We start from the raw sequence: 12,999 nt of genomic DNA, 5'->3' as shown, positions 1-12,999 counted from the left end.
CAGTGAAAATGTCTACCAACTCTGTTACATTGTACTCTCTTCCAAGTGCTTAGTACAGTGCTTTGCCTGCAGTAAGCAGTCAATAAATACAATCGATTGATTGATCGAGCTAAGAATGAGTTTATCTTGGCAGGAGTGAGAGTGAAATTGTAGTGGGGAAAATGGTAAGGAAAAAAGAGATGACAACGGCATAAGACAAGACATGAAGCAGCATGGCCTAGTGGGTAGAGTGGGAGTCGGAAGGACCTGGGTTCTAATCCTGGCTCTGTCACTTGCCTGCTGTGTGACCTTAGGCAAGTCACTTCACTTCTTTGTGCCTCAGTTCCCTTATCTGTAAAGTGGGGATTAAGACAGTGAGCCCTATGAGGGACAGGGACTGTGTCCAACTCGATTTTCTTGTATCTACCCCAGTGCTTAGAACAGTGCGTGGCACATAGTAAGCACTTAACAAATACCACATTTATTATCATTATTATTATTATATTTGTTATGTTCTTACTATGTGCCAAGCACTGTGGTAGATACCAGATCATCAGGTGGGGCTCACAGTCCAAATAGGAGGAAGAACAGGCACTGAAGCCCCATTTTGTAGATAAGGGAACTGAGTTGCAGAAAAGTGAATTCACACAGCAGACAAGTGGTGGAGAGGAATTAGACTCCTGGGCCCGTGCTCTTTCCATTAACCCACACTGTTTCTAAGTGCTGTGGGGTTGGAAGATGGGGTGGGAAGGTAAAGGTTTAAGGGGCACAGACTCAAGTGCCTAGGTGATGCAGTAAGGTGGAAAATAAAGTAGGGAAATATGAAACTAGTCAGGGAAGGCTTCCTGGAGGAGATATGATTTTAGTAGGACTTTGAAGATGGAGAGAGTGGTGGTCTGTTGGAGATTAAGGTGGAGGGAGATCCAGGCCAGAAGGAGAAGGTGAGCAAATGTTGGACAGCGAGAAAACTGAGAACTAGCACAGTTCCTTGGTGTTGGGGGAGCAAAGTGTGTGGGCTGGGTTGCCCTGCCAGAGAAGCTAGGATAAGTAATCAGATTCAGAGATTCTTTCCCACAGTCTAAGTGGACATAGATACCTAGAACCATAAGAGATAGGAACAACAATAAATGACCAATTTAAGAACCCAAAATAACAACATTTTACTACAGAACTAATCCAGTTCTTAGATAGGGCTCCTCCCTGATGCAGGCATTCTAACAGCTCGACTTGGGCCTCTCTTTGGAAGCCATGAAATATTTTTCCCTCTTGGACTCTGCCTAAGAACCGTCTGCGAATCTCTGAAAAATTGACTTACAAATCTCTGAAAAATTAGCTTACAAAGGGCATGGAACTCCTCCTTCACAGCCGTCAGACTGCCTCTCTCCCCATCTTCGGAGCCCTATTGCAATCATATCTCTTCCTGGAAGCCTTCCCTGATTAGCCTCTCTTCTTCCCTCCTCCCGCCCCTCCCGACAACCCTCACTGGCGTTACCGAGTATTCCCAGCTGGTCCCGTCTCCCTCTCATCCCCTCAGCCTTCCTCCAGCCACGGGTCTGGCCCTGGGACCCCTGGTCTATCTGGGCCCACCCGAGGCCAGTGTGAAGGCGGTGGAAAAGATGATGGGTTGGCTCAGCTCTAGATCCGGGCCTAGGGCCACCAGAATATGCAACACTGATCTTGGCCCACGTTCTGGACATTCCAGCCACGAAGACAAGCTTTCCCTGGGCCGGCCCCAGCTGACCAAGGGGAAAGGTCATCCCCAACTCGCTGCTCTCCAACTACAACCCGGCCCTCACAGCCGCTCCTCTAACGCTAACCTTCTCACTGTACCTCAATCTCGACTATCGCATCGCCAGCCTCTCATCCACATCCTGCTTCTGGCCTGGAATGCCCTCCCTCCTCAAATCCGACACTCTTCCCCGCTTCAAAGTCTTATTGAAAGCGCATCTCCTCCAAGAGGCCTTCCCTGACTAAACTCTCCTCTTCTCCCAATCCCTTCAGCATCATTCTGACTTGCTCCCTTTATTCATCCTCCCTCCCAGCCCCACAGCACTAATGTATAGATCTGTCATTTATTTATTGATATTAATGTCTGTCTCCTCTAGACTGCAAGCGTGTTGTGGGCAGGGAACGTGTCTGTTATACTGTTCTATTGTACTCTCCCAAGAGCTTAGTACAGTCCTCTGCACACAGTAAAGCGCTCACAGAGAAGCAGCGTGGCTCAGTGGAAAGAGCACGGTCTTGGGAGTCAGAGGTCATGAGTTCTAATCCCGGCTCTGCCGCTTGTCAGCTGTGTGACTCTGGGCAAGTCACTGAACTTCTCTGTGCCTCAGTTACCTCATCTGTAAAATGGGGATTAAAACTGTGAGCCCCATGTGGGACAACCTGATCACCTTGTATCCCCCCCAGTGCTTAGAACAGTGCTTTGCACATAGCGCTTAACAAACACCATTATTATTATTATTATTATTTATTATTATTATTATTATTATTACTAAATACGATTGACTAACTGACTCTGATTTCCTCAGACAGAAACCCCATCTGCATTGGTGTCTGTTTCCAATCTGCTCTATCCCATTGTCAACACCAGCCTGCCCATTTCCCTCCAAAACAATGAGCAGAGAGGAAGAATTCTACCAATTCACCCAGTCTGCTGAGGCCTCCAAGAACCCCCCACCCTGATGATGTGTGTCTGGAAAGAAATTAGACCAACAAAAATTATACCTTGGCTGAGTCTGCTTGAGGCAAACCTAACATCAGTTTGAAAAATATTTTCAGAATGGTCCATGTAGAGAGGCAATGGGGCCCTCTTAGAGGAGATGATGCCGAGCGAGGAGTCAGGAGCCTGAATCTGTTGGGTGACCTTGGGTAGGTCACTTACCCACTGTAGGCTTTGGTTACCCCAGCTGTAACATGGGAAGCACTAATCCCAGTCTTCCCAGCCTGGGGTGATAGTTGATATGAAAGTTCCTGGAGCATCAAAGTGTTAAAAAGAGTCATGGTACCATGGTTATAAATTTTAGCCGTCCTAATCAGAAAATGGGCCAACTGATGGCATTTATTGAGTGGGGCTCACAGTCTTAACCCCCATTTTACAGATGAGATCACTGAGGTTCAAAGAAGTTAAGTGCTTTATCCAAGGTCACATTAGAGATAACTGGCAGAGGGGGGATTAGAACCCAGGTCCTTCGGACTCCCAGGCCTGTTTTCTATGCACTAGGCCACACTGCTTCTCTAATCTTTAATATAATACTTCCTGCATGAGAGGTAATAAAATAACTATCCTGTCCTGGCCCTGCTTGCCCAGGCCTAACAACAGCTTGGTATTTAGAATTTGGATTGTCCAGATCAGATTCTGTTCCAAAGGGGGAATTTTCCTAATGATAATTTATATAATTTATATAATTATATAATATATTATAATTTATATAATTATCTGTAATTATTATTATATGGGGGAAGCAGCGTGGCTCAGTGGAAAGAGCATGGGCTTTGGAGTCAGAGGTCATGGGTTCAAATCCCGGCTCTACCAATTGTCAGCTGTGTGACGTTGGGCAAGTCACTTAACTTCTCTGTGCCTCAGTTACCTCATCTGTAAAATGGGGATTAAGACTGTGAGCCCCCTGTGGGACAACCTGATCACCTTGTAACCTCCCCACCACTTAGAACAGTGCTTTGCACATAGTGAATGCTTAATAAATGCCATCATCATTATTACTATTATTATTATATAAAAGAATAGTTCTAGCTCCATGCGGACCTGTTCATTTTGTTAGAATCAGCTGCTGCTATCCGGGTAAAAGTTGCTTGCTGCTCCCTCCTTCCTAGGGGATTTTACAAGCATTGGCAAGATTATAGAGAAAAAAATTTTACTGGTCACCCAGTGGGTACTGTTCATTGTATTAAGTACTTGGGAAGGTGTACCATAAACTTGGTACATGTTTCCTGAGCTTAGATTTCTTTTTTGTTGTTGTTTTTCAATGGTATTTTTTAAGTGCTTTAGTATGTGTCAGGCACTGTTCTAAGCACTGGGGTGGATACAAGTAAATTGGGTTGGACACAGTCCCTGTCCCTCATGGGGCTCACAGTCTTAATCCCCATTTTACAGATGAGGTAACTGGGGCATAGAGAAGTTAAGTGAGTTGTCCAAGTTCTCACAGCAGGCAAGTGCTTGAGGCGGAATTTTGGGGACTTGGGCTGTTGGCATTGGGAGTTAATCAAAGAAGATTTGGTGGGGAAATTGGGATTTTAGGAGGACTTTGAAGGTGGGGAGAGCACTGGCCTGTTGGATTTGAGAAGGGAGGGAATTCCAGGCTGGGGAAATAGTCTGAGCTAGGAGAAAACTAAGAGCAAGAGAGCTACTGGTGAGGTACAGTTCATTCATTCATTCAATCGCATTTATTGAGTGCTTACTGTGTGCAAAGCCCTGAACTCAGGGCTTGGGAAAGTACAATATAATAATAGACAAACACATTCCCTGCCCACAAGGAGCTTACAGTCTAGAGGGGGAGACAGACATTAACATAAATAAATAAATTACAGATCAGTATACAAGTGCTGTGGGGCTGAGTGGGAGGATGAATAAAGGGAGAAAGTCAGGAGCTACGCAGAAGGGGGTGGGAGAAGAGAAAAGTTAGAAGAAGAGCCTCCAAAACGAGTAAAAGCTCTTCACCACTGACTTCTAGGCTGCTGCCAACTCTCTCCATCTTACATAGCCACTCTTTTCGCCCACTACTCTCCTGGTCCTTCTCTTAGTTCCTCCCAAGTCCTCACTCTCCACTCTCCCTTCCCAGCCCCGTCCTTCCCTTGATTTTTCATTTCAACCTGGAATTCCCTATTCTACAAATCTGACAGACCACAGCCCTCTCTGAATTCAGAACCTTCCTAAAATCCCACCTCCTCCCTAAATCCCATCTTCTTTCTATGATTAACTCTCCAGGCCATATCAACTCACCAGCCCACCCCCATCACCAACACTTGTACATATATGTTTTTTCATATCTGTATCCTATTATTTATTCGGTTCATTCTATTTGTGAATACCTTTATGCCTATCTTCACTACTAGATTGTCAGTTCCAAGGTTTTTTGGGGGTTTTTATGACATTTGTTAAGCGCTTATTAAGGTGACAGGCAGTGTCCTAAGCCCTGATTACAAGATAATCAGGTTGGACACATCCCTGTCCCATATGGGGCTCACAAGTTGGTAAGGAACAGGTCTCTTCTGTCTGTTTTTTAAGGGGATGTGTAGGTGGGGTTTTATTTTTAAGTGCTTAATATGTTCCAGGCACTGTACTAAGCACTGGGGTAGATACAAGGCTAATCAGGTTGGACACGGTCTCTGTCCCACACGGGGCTCACAGTCTTAATCCCCAGTTTCCAGATGAGGCAACTGGGGCTCAGAGAAGTGAAGTGACTTGCCCAAGGTCACTCAGCGGACATGTGGCTAAGCAGGGATTAGAACCCAGATCCTTCTGACTCCTGGGCCCATGCTCTATCCACTGGGCCGTGCTGTTTCTCTTTGTATTTTCCCCAGCGCTTGGTGTAGCACATTTAATATTCACCCCACCCCTAACCCCACACCAGTTTTGTACCTATCTTTAAATTATATATTATACATTATTTATTTATATTAATGTCTGTCTCCCCCTCTAGACTGTAAGCTTATTATGGGCAGGGAATGTCCACTAATTCTGATGTATTGCACTCTCCCAAATACTCAGTACAGTACTCTGCCCATAGTAAACATTCAATAAATACAACGGATTGATTATAACCAGCGGGCGCTCATTAAATAACACTTCCATGGCTACTACGGCGAGCATAGGTGCTGCTTCTGAGTCACAGAACTTGGCAACAGGGGCTGAGGTTTGAAAGAGACTGGGTGCTAAAGATGAAGATATCAGAAAGAAGGACATCCCACGTCCCAGGGGTATCAGATAGAGGAATCAGACAGAGGACAGACGTAAAACCCGATGAGAGGACCCTTTAGAAGGATATCAGTCATATTTATTGAGCACTTACTGTGTGCAGAGCACTGCAGTAAGCGTTTGGGAGAGTCTAATATACTAATGTAACAGAGACATTCCCTGCCCACAAGGAGCTTGCAGTCCAGGTCGTCCGTTCTCCACACACATCCAGGAAAGGATGTGGCTAGGAGTCCCACTTCATTGCCGGTGGAGAAATTTTTGTTCTCCTTCCTCTGCCCGTCATGTCCTAGAGACACGAGCTGCCTCTGCTAAATATAGAGTGACTTTGTTTATCTAAGTCTGAGCAACTTAACTTTTAATAACCGAGTAATTTAACCTTGTGATGGCGAACCGTGGCCCAGCTAGATGCAGAGGGTGGAGAAATCCCGGGTTGGTGGGGATAGAGAAGCAGCATGGCATAGTGGATAGAACACAGACCTCGGAGTCAGAAGGTCATGGGTTCTAATCCTGCTTCACTACACGTCTGCTGTGCGACCTTGGGCAAGTCACTTCACTTCTCTGAGCTGCAGTTATCTGTAAAAGGGAGATTGAGCCCATGAGCCCATGTGGGACAGGGACCGTGTCCAACCCAATTTGCTTGGCACATAGTAAGGGCTTAACAAATCCCATTGTTTGTTTGGTTTTTTTGTCCCCACGGAGCAGGAGATCACCAGTCAGAATCAGACCGAGGTCAAAAAAGAGGAAAAGAAATCATTTTCTCCCCGGAGACACCCCCCACCCCCCAGCAACTCTGGGGGCTGCAGTCAGAGAGATGCAGATCTGATAGATTTTAGCTCTTGGCTTGCTCCACCCCCAGTTCTGTCTGTGAGGGCATCTGGCACGAGATGCAAAGCTGAACTGATGGACTGTTGTCAGATAAATGTGCATTTTCCATTTGGACTTGTCCAGAGAAGTCCAAGACGTTTCCCACGATCGTCTCGCTCTCACCAGACAATGTATATATTCAAGAGGAAATGTGCTTGAGGGGCAGCAGGAAGGATTGAGGGCAGGTCCAGAATTTCTCCACAGGGAAGAGAGGGAGGCAAAGAGCTGGTCTGGGGGGCATCTCCATAATGCCTGCCTTGTGCTTGGGTCAGGCGGTCATCTTGTCTGGAGAGAGGGAATGGGATAATAATAATAATGGTATTTGTTAAGCGCTTACTATGTGCAAAGCACTGTTCTAAGCACTGGGGAGGTAAAAGGTGATCAGGTTGTCCCACGGGGGGGCTCACAGGTTTAACCCCCATTTTACAGATGAGGTAACTGAGGCACAGAGAAGTTAAGTGACTTGCCCGAAGTCACACAGCTGACAGTTGGCGGAGCTGGGATTTGAACCCATGACCTCTGACTCCAAAGCCCATGCTCTTTCCACTGAGCCACGCTGCTTCTCAAGATCCAACCTCATGAGACCCCTTTCATTCCAAGTGCTCCAATTCTACTCAGTGAGAGTGAATTGCAGTCATCTTCTATATGACTTAAATCATCTAGAAGATGGTGAGCCCCATAAGGGAGATTGTGTATTCTCTTCCAGCCATTAGAACAGTGCTCTGCACTGTAATAAATAATAGGGAGTGGGAGCGAGCACAGACCTGGCAATTAGGTGTGGAGCGTGTCTCTGAAAAGGCTTGAAATCTCTCACTATCTAAGTAGATCTGGGTTCCTATTCTGGTTCTGCCACTTGCTTGCTGTGTGATCTTGGGGAAGCAATTTCAGTTTCCTCATCTGTAAAATGGTTATTCAGTACCTGTTCCCTCTCTTACTGAGACTGTGACCTCTATGTGGGAAAAGGATTATACACCACCTGATTATCTTGTATCTACTCCAGTGCATAGGGCGGCGCTTGGTACTTAACAAATGCTTAACATGCCACTTGTTTACTATGTGATGCTGGGCAAATCACTTAACTTCTCTGTCCCTCAGTTACCTCATCTGTAAAATGTGGATTGAGACTGTGAGCCCCAAGTGGGACAGGGACTATGTCCAACCCGGTTTGTTTGTAACCACCCCAATGCTTATTACAGTGCCTGGCACATTGTAGGCACTTAACATATACAATAATAATAATAATAACAATAATTAGCATCATTATCTCCTCGTCCCCTTCCCTGGCCAAGGACTGTTTCAGGCCTTTTGGTCTCGGGGGGTTTATTTTTGGCATCAGCCGCTGGATCCGGTTTCCAAATGTCCCTGGCTAATGGCACGGGCTGAGGTGGGTAGGGAGACAGAGCCTTCTCCCGTAGGATGACTAAGTGGGGGAAGCCAGGTGGCCTGGAGACCCAAAGGAAACAAACCTGCCTGCTGAGCCCTGAGCTAAATGACAATGTGCCTGCATGACGAGATCCCTAAGCCCCAATAGGGTTTTGTCGGTTCCTAGAGCTGCAAGGTTTCGGCAATGTCCCCAGGCCCAAGCAGAGTTCTGGCGGTGTCCCTGAACTAGGGAGACTTTCAGCAGTGACCCCGGAGCTGGGCACCATTTCGACAATGTCCCCAGACCAGGCGGGCCTTCAGCAGCGTCCCCACATCTGGGAAGGGTTTCAACAGTGTCACCGGTGGTTTCATCAGAATCCCCAGGTCCAAGAAAGGTTTCAGCAACGTCTCCAGGCCCGGGCAGGTTTTTGTCAGCATCGCTGGGGCCAGGCAGGATTTTGATAGTGACTCCAGGCTTGGGCAGGGACCGAAGGCGGGCCGTGAATTAATTACCCATAACATGGTAGGTAAGTTGGCATTCCCACCATCGCTGTCCACTTTCCACTCTGCCTGTAGGTGTGGCCTTGGGATAGGGCTAAAACATCCTGGACATGTCACCCCCCTCCTCAAAAATCTCCAGTGGTTGTGTATCAACCTCCGTAGCAAGCAAAAACTCTGCATTATTGGCTTCAAAGCTCTCCATCACCTTGTTCCCTCCTACCTCACCTCCCTTCACTCCTTCTACATCCCAGCCCAAACATTCTGCTCCTCTGACGCTAACCTTCTCACTGTGCCTCATTTTTGCCTGTCCCACAGTCAACCCCTGGCCCACACCCTACCTCCTCAAATCCACCAAACAATCACACTTCCCCCTTTCAAAGCCCTACTGAAGGCTCACCTCCTCCAGGAGGCCTTCCCAGACTAAGCCCCCTTTTCCTCAGCTCCTCCTCCACCCCCACTTCGCCCTGACTCGCTCCCTTGGCTCTACCCTCTCCCCACCCTATAGCACTTGTGTACATATGTACATATCTATAATTCTATTTATTTATGTTAATACCTGTTTTACTTGTTCTGATGTATATATGTATCTCTAATTCTATTTGTTTATATTTATGCTGCTGATGTCTGTTTACTTGTTTACTGTTTGATGTCTATCTCCCCCTTTCTAGATTGCAGGTAGGGATTGTTTCTCTTTGTTGCTGAATTGTACCTTCCAAGTGCTTAGTATAGTGCTACACAGTAAGTGCTCAATAAATACGATTGAATGGATGGATGAATGCTGGAGGGATGGGGGAAGAGAATAAGGGAAAGGCAGAAGGGAAAGGACAGAGATCCTGAAAGTCCCATCTGACCTGAAAGTCTGAGCCCGATGAGGGGGTCCTGTAGGTACTGAGAAAGAGGCTGCTGCCTGACCCCCTGATTTCCTGCTTCTGGCTGTCTGGGCTGGAGGAGGAAGGGCAGGCGGGTTTTCAAGGGGTGTGAGCTCAGACCTGCCAGGCTGACACTGAGGCCGGTTACTCTTCCGGCCACTAGATTCTGCGGTTTTCCACTCCAACTGCAGGAACCCAGAAGAGACAGGTTTTAAGCAACACGATCTTGGAGCCACTAACAGGCTGGGAAGAAAATCTGGTGTTATTTGTGTTTCAGACCGCACGGTCCCCTCTCTCAGATGCATGCGAAGCTGCTAGTCTCCAGCAGGCATTTCAGGCAATTTCCGGAATGTTGCTATGTCTTGCTGCTCTTTTCTTGTCCCACTCTTCCCAGATGTCTCTGGGGCCTTATCAGGAGGCTAGGGATTCCTCCGGTGTGGATCCGGCAGTTGGACCTTGGGATTTCTGAATCCCTCGGCTTCTGGCAAACTCTTTGCCTCTCCTCCTCCTCTTCTTCTTCTTCCTCTTCTTCTTCTTCTTCTTAATAATGATGGCATTTATTAAGCACTTACAATGTGCAAAGCACTGTTCTAATCGCTGGGGAGGTTACAAGGTGATCAGGTTGTCTCACGGGGGGCTCACAGTCTTAATCCCAATTTTACAGGTGAGGTAACTGAGGCACAGAGGAGTTAAGTGACTTGCCCAAAATCACACAGCTGACAATTGGAGGAGCCGGAATTTGAACCCATGACCTCTGGCTCCAAAGCCCATGCTCTTTCCTCTGATCCACTCTTCTTCTTCTTCTTCTTCTTCTTCTTCTTCTTCTTCTTCTTCTTCTTCTTCTTCTTCTTCTTCTTCTTCTTCTTCTTCTCCTTCTCCTCCTTCTCCTCCTCCTCCTCCTCCTCCTCCTCTTCCTCCTCTTCCTCCTCTTCCTCTTCCTCTTCATTGTTGTCTTATTATTATTGTATTTTAATATTATATTATTGATAATAATAATAACAATGGGTTTTTATGGCATTTGTTAAGTGCTCATTATGTGTCAGCCACTGTAATAAGTGCTGGAGTAACGACAAGGTTGGACATGGTCCATCCCATATGGGGCTCACAATCTTAGTCCCCAATTTACAGATGAGGTAAAAAAGGTTATAAAGCAGATGAGTGGAGGAACCAGAATTAGAACTCAGGTCCTCCACCTCCCAGGCCTGTGCTCTTTCCTCCAAGCCACACTGCTTCTCTCTTCCTCTTCTCTTTTTCCTTCTTCTCCTTCTCCTCTCATGACCTCACATGAGCAGTCAATCAATTAATGATAATTTACTGAGCACTTACCATGTGCTCAGAAAGTATTGTACTAATTGCTTGGGAAGGTACAGCACAACAGAATTAGGGGACACGTTCCCTGCCAATAACAACCTTGCAGTCTAGAGAAATGAGCCAGCTATGTCCTCCAGAAACCCAATCTCAGTGTGGCCATCAGTGGCCAAAGCTCCTGTTCCAACTGCTGGAACTTAGAAACTCATGGGGCTGGGTGGGTTGTGCCTCAGTTTCCCCAGGAGAAGGAAGGGTGGCCCCTGCTCCCAGAAAGGTGTGGAACCAGAGGGTTTCTTAAGCACTTACTCATGAGCATATTCCTTTTGCTGTCTCTCTTCTCTCTCTACTGTACTTTTATATCTGTCTCCTGACTAGATCGTGAGCTCTTTGAAAACAGGTATCATGTCTACTAACTTTAAAGTATTGAGCTCTATCAGGCATAGAGAAGCAGGGTAGTCTAGTGGATAGAGCCTGGGCTCGGGATTCAAAAGGACCAGAGTTCTAATCCTTGGCTCTACCACTGGTCCTCTGAGTGACCTTGGACAAGTGACTTAATTTCTCTGAGCCTCAATTCTCTCATCTGTAAAATGGGGATTAACAGTGTGAACTCCATGTGGGACAGGGACTGTGTCCAAGGAGTAGCATGGCTCAGTGGAAACAGCCCAGGCTTGGGAGTCAGAGGTCATGGGTTCTAATCCCACCTCTGCCACTTATCAGCTGTGTGACTTTGGGGAAGTCACTTCTCTGTGCTTCAGTTACCTCATCTGTAAAATGGGGATTAAGACTTTGAGCCCCACGTGGGACAACCTGATCACCCTGTATCCCCCCAGTGCTTTGCACATAGTAAGCGCTTAACAAATACCATCATTATTATTATTATTAACTTTTATCTACCCCAGCACTTAGAGCAGTGCTTAGCACCGTCCAACATGGGGCTCACACTCAATCAATCAATCAATCAATCAATCGTATTTATTGAGCGCTTACTATGTGCAGAGCACTGTACTAAGCGCTTGGGAAGTACAAATTGGCAACACATAGAGACAGTCCCTACCCAACAGTGGGCTCACAGTCTAAAAGGGGGAGACAGAGAACAGAACCAAACATACCAACAAAATAAAATAAACAGGATAGAAATGTACAAGTAAAATAAATAAATAAATAAATAAATAGAGTAATAAATATGTACAACCATATATACATATATACAGGTGCTGTGGGGAAGGGAAGGAGGTAAGATGGGGGGATGGAGAGGGGGGCGAGGGGGGAGAGGAAGGAAGGGGCTCAGTCTGGGAAGGCCTCCTGGAGGAGGTGAGCTCTCAGCAGGGCCTTGAAGGGAGGAAGAGAGCTAGCTTGGCGGAGGGGCAGAGGGAGGGCACACTCTTCATCCCCATTTTACAAATGAGATAACCGAGGCCCAGAGAAGTGAAGTGACTCGTCCAAGGTCACACAGCCAGCCAGTGGAATCAGGATTACAACCCAGGTCCTTCTGACTCTATCTACGAAGCCATGGTGCTTCTCAGGTTCCCGGGAAGTACAGCTGATGGACTAAGTGATTGATTGATGGATTGACCGATTGGCTGAGCTCCAGATTCCCATCCTTGTCCTATGTCAGGGGTGTTTCTTAGTGAGGAGGGGTCGGGAGCCACTGCCAAACTTTCCTTTAATAAACTTTTCCTTTCATAGGCTGCTGCTGCCATCTTGTGGGAATATTTATCTTATCCGTTGCCATAGCTACCCACAATCAATCAATCATTCATATTTATCGGGCGCTTTCTGTGCGCAGAGCACTGGAATCAGTGTTTTGGAGAGTGCAGTTTGGCAGAGTTAGTCGACAGGTTCCCTGCCCACAGTGAAGCTCAATCAATCAATAAATCCACGGTGCTTACTGAGCACTTACTTGTGTGCAGACGTTTTATTGAGCACTTGGGAGAGAGCGCTACAACAGAGTTGGTAGACATACTCCCTGTCCACAAGGAGCTCACAGTCTGGAGAGGAAATTAATCAACCATTTTCAGAAGCAGCGTGGCTCAGTGGAAAGAGCCCGGGCTTTGGAGTCAGAGGTCACGGGTTCAAATCCTGGCTCCGCCAACTGTCATCTGTGTGACTCTGGGTGAGTCACTTCACTTCTCTGGGCCTCAGTTCCCTCATCTGTAAAATGGGGATTAAGACCGTGAGCCCCCA

The sequence above is a fragment of the Tachyglossus aculeatus genome, chromosome 19, assembly GCF_015852505.1.
Source record: "Tachyglossus aculeatus isolate mTacAcu1 chromosome 19, mTacAcu1.pri, whole genome shotgun sequence".
NCBI lineage: Eukaryota > Metazoa > Chordata > Mammalia > Monotremata > Tachyglossidae > Tachyglossus > Tachyglossus aculeatus.
Note: the sequence above shows the minus strand (reverse complement) of the source record.